This window comes from Salvelinus alpinus, chromosome 29, assembly GCF_045679555.1.
Source record: "Salvelinus alpinus chromosome 29, SLU_Salpinus.1, whole genome shotgun sequence".
Classification (NCBI taxonomy): Eukaryota; Metazoa; Chordata; class Actinopteri; order Salmoniformes; family Salmonidae; genus Salvelinus; species Salvelinus alpinus.
The window spans coordinates 23181400-23186247 of record NC_092114.1 but is presented as its reverse complement, the minus strand read 5'-3'; positions in this window follow the sequence as shown (position 1 = coordinate 23186247).

Here is a 4848-nt window from a genome sequence, read left to right as displayed (position 1 = left end):
GAGAGTGTCTGGAAAGAGGTGCAGCATGGGTCCTGGTTCGCCCACACCGCCGTTCCCCAAAGAGCCGCTTTTCCGGATAGCAGGGTGAGTACGAATGCTACCTTAGACTGTTCCTGGTTGAAGGTCCGTGGCTGCAACGAGAAATGCATGGAACATCTCGTAAGAAAAGCTCTACAATAGTCCGGATCACCTGAATAACCCTCTGGTGTCGGTAGCCGTGGCTCTAGCTGAGAATCCAGCTCTGGCGGGGCGTGTGGAACTGCCGGTGTAGGTGGCGCAGCGAGACCCCTCAGATGTTGTAATTGTTGGGTCAGCTGGGATACCTGCGTCGCCATGGCTTGTACTGCCCGACCTGTGCTGGAGATGTTCTCCTCTTGTTGATCCATTCTCGTGATACTGCGGGAAATGAATTCGGTCAGACTCGTTGAACTCGCTGCATCCATGGTCTGGTCAGATCGTTCTGTCACAATACAGAGGCGGATGCAAGATGCAAGCAACGATGGTTTAATGAAACAGTTTACAACATCAACAGGACAGACAGAATATACTCAGACGTAATCCAACCCAGGGCCTAGGGCGCATCCTCTGATGATAGCGTGCTGAGAAATCCAAGGGAGTGTGTCCGGCTGGGTAGGAAGGAGCACAGCAGATAATCCACACAAGGGCGGCGAGAGAATGAGCACTGACACACGACACAACCTCAGGGAAGAAACAACGATCTGACAACAAGAAACACAGGTTACAGAACATATAAAGGGGAAGATAATTAATTCCAGCTGGCGCAGACAATCAGGCCAAGATTGGGAACCACGCCCACACAAACACGAGAGAGAGAGAGAGAGAGAGAGAGAGAGAGAGAGAGAGCGAAATAGAGAGAGAAAAGAGAGAGTGAGGCAGTGGATTCATGAACCGTGACACAAAATGATTAGTGAGACCCGGGTTTGTGCAGATTTACGAATTATGCGACGTTCAGAATGAGACTGATGAGGAAAATAATGAATTAGTGACTGCTTTGAAATCGATATATTCTGATATTCTTTGAGTTAATTCGGGAAACGGTAACTCATTAAACAAACTTTTCCCGTGGTGCCCCAGCTTACTGAGTTAATTGTTACATGATTAATTTAATCACGTAATAATAATTATAATTGATAATTATTCAATAAATAGCATGTCATCAAATTAACGATAGCAACGTCACGACAACGTCATCTTAGCTGAAGGCTTGGATACAAACAGCAATACAAAAATAATGCTACATAAACCCTCTCTATTTGACATGTCTTGCTGGTAATGATGGCAGAGGCCGATGATGCAGCTAGCCATTTAACCACATTGCTAACGCAAGAATAGCTCATCTCCATAGGGCCTACAGTATATGTGTCTGAGAGAGAGAGAGACAGCAGGAGTGTCACACCCTGATCTCTTTCACCAGTCTTTTTGCTTGTCTCCACCCCCCTCCAGCTGTTGCTCATCTTCCCCATCATCCCCTGTGTATTTATGCCTGTGTTCTCTGTTTGTCTGTTGCCAGTTCGTCTTGTCTTGTCAGGTCTTAACAGCGTTCTTTCCCGCCTTCCTGTTTCCTGGTTTTTCCCGGTTCTGACCATTCTGCCTGCCCTGACCCTGAGCCCGCCTGCCGTCCTGTACCTGCCTGACTCTGACCTGATTCCGAACTTCTGCCTACCCTTGACCTGCCCTTTGCCTGCCCCGTGTTTCTAATAAATCATCTGAGAACTGTACTATCCATCTCCCGTTTCTGCATCTGGGTCATATCCTGAGTCGTGATAAGGAGAGAGAGAGAGAGAACAAATGAAAGCAGGGTCTAACATAAAATAGCTAAAAAGGAAGTCAAGACAGGGCCAAAATAAATCTAATCAAATTGTACTTGTCACATAAGTCATAGACAACAGGTGTAGACTAACAGTGAAATGCTTACTTACGGGTTCATTTTCAATAATGCAGAGTTAAATAAATAAAAATAAAAAATAAAAACAGTGAATAATGAATAAAAATAACATGGCTATATATAGGGAGTACCAGAACTGAGTCGACGTGCAGGGGTACAAGGTAATTGAGATAGCTATGTACTGTACATAAAGGTAGGGGTCAAGTGATTTGGCAACAGGATAGATAATAGACAGTAGCAGCAGCGTATATGGTAAATGCGAGTGTGGGTGTGTGCGTCAGTATGCATGTGTGAGGACACGACAACACCTCTTCCCCCTCAGGAGGCTGAAAAGATCTTAAACGTCACCGACCGCCACTGGTGTGTGGGTAGAGTTCAGTGTGTGTGCATAGTCAGTGCAAGAGAGTTAGTGCAAAAAAGGGCCGATGCAGGAAGACCGGGTAGCCATTTTATTAGCTATTTATCAATCTTGTAGAAGTCTGTTGGCTTGGGGGTAGAAGCTGTTAAAACCTCTTGAAGCTAGGGTGCAGTATTTTTATGTTTGGAAAAATAACGTAAAGTAAACGGCCTATTTCTCAGGTCCAGATACTAGAATATGCATATAATTGGCAGATTAGGATAGAAAACACTCTAAAGTTTCCAAAAGCTGTCAAAATATTGTCTGTGAGTATAACAGAACTGATTTTGCAGGCGAAAACCTGAGGAAATCCAACCAGGAAGTGCCTCTTATTTTGAAAAATCCCTGTTCCATTGCCTGCCTTTCCTCCATTTAAAGGGATATCAACCAGATTACACCTTCCACAGGGTGTGAACAGTCTTTAGACATAGTTTCAAGCTTTTATTCTGAAAAATGAGCGAGATTTATCACATCGCGTCAGTGGACTGCCAGATGTCCTTCGATTAGTTCATGTGCGCGACAGTGGTAGCTCGACATTTTCTTTCTCCCTTGTATTGAATAGTTTACTGTCCGGTTGAAATATTATCGATTATTTATGTTAAAAACAACCTGAAGATTGATTATTAAAAACATTTGACATGTTTCTACAAACTTTACGGATACTATTTGGAATTTTTGTCTGCCCGTCATGACCTGCATGAGCCTGTGGATTACTCAACAAAACGCGCCAACCAAATGGAGGTTTTTGGATATAAAAATAATCTTTATCGAACAAAACAAACATTTATTGTGTAACTGGGAGTCTCGTGAGTGCAAACATCCGAAGATCATAAAAGGTAAGCGATTAATTTGATTGCTTTTCTGACTTTCGTGACCAAGCTACTTTGCTGCTAGCTGTTTGTAATGTTTTGTCTACTGATCGATGTCCTCACACAAACGCTTGGTTTGCTTTTGCTGTAAAGCATATTTTCAAAATCTGACACGACAGGTGGATTAACAACAAGCTAAGCTGTGTTTTGGTATATTGCACTTGTGATTTCATGAAATTAAATATTTTTAGTAATTTCATTTGAATTTGGCGCTCTGCAATTCAGCGGATGTTGACAAAAATGATCCCGCTAAAGGGATCTGTGCGCTAAGAGGTTTTAATTAATGGTCCTGTTGGTTCCAGACTTGATGCATTGGTACCGCATGCCGTGCGGTAACAGAGAGAACAGTCTGTGGCTTGGGTGGCCGGAGTCTTTGACAATTCTTTGGGCCTTCCTCTGACACCGCCTGGTATAGAGGTCCTGGATGGCAGGGAGCTCGGCCACAGTGATGTACTGGGCCGTACACACTACCCTTTGTAGCGCCTTGCGGTCGGCTGCCAAGCAGTTGCCATACCAATCGGTTATGCAGCCAGTCAAGATACTCTTGATGGTGCAGCCATAGAACTTTTAGAGGATCTGAGGGCCCATGCCAAATCTTTTCAGCCTCCTGAGGGGGAAGAGGTGTTGTCGTGTCCTCTTCACACCTGTGTTGGTGTGAATGGACCATGATAGGTCCTTAGTGATGTCGATACCGAGGAACGTGAAGATCTCAACCCACTCCACCACAACCCCATCAATGTGAATGGGGCGTGCTCGGCCCTCTGTTTCCTGTAGTCCACGATCAGCTCCATTGACTTACTGACGTTGAGGAAGAGGTTGTGGTTTTGGCACCACACTGACAGGTCTCTGACCTCCTCCCTATAAGCTGTTTCATCGTGGTCGGTGATCAGCCCTACCACCGCCGTGTCGTCAGCAAACTTAATGATGGTGTTGGAGTTGTGAGAGCCCACTCAGTCAAAAGTAAATTTTTATGGGTAGTGCAAGTGTATTGCCTAATGTGAAAACAGTGTATTTACAGTACCATACCATATTACATTCAAAGGGCAATGTTGAAACATGTACTGTATCTTACATTTTCTGCTATTGGATTAACTGGTAGTTAAAATAACTAAATTGAGAAGATATAATTGTGTTGTGTTTTGGTGATTAAACCAATGTATTCATTATATTGTACAGTAAACATATATTTTGGAACAATGTGGTAAAAAATGACTACAAACAAAATGACTGGCTGTGATACAATTGTTTTGAAAAAAACACCACATAAAAAAACTGTAACTGACCGATTATAGTAAGGAAATTACTATCTATGTAGTTCAAATGTAATCTATGTATGTGATGCGTACAGCATACATATTTGTATGGAAATAACCTTGCTCTTTCTGTAATTTCTAAAAGCTAAAACCGGTATGTACTTTTAGCATTCTCATTGGTCTCTTGTTTTGGGTCTCTTCTCCTTCCTCATTTCTTCATAGGAAGTGTGTGTGTGTGTGTGTGTGTGTGTGTGTGTGTGTGTGTGTGTGTGTGTGTGTGTGTGTGTGCGTGCGTGCGTGCGTGCGTGCGTGCGTGCGTGCGTGCGTGCGTGTGTGCGCGTGGGTGCGCGGTTGCGCGCGCGCGCGTGTGTGTGTGCATATGTTTGGCCAGAGGAAGTGCTCTCGCCTCACTATGCATGCATC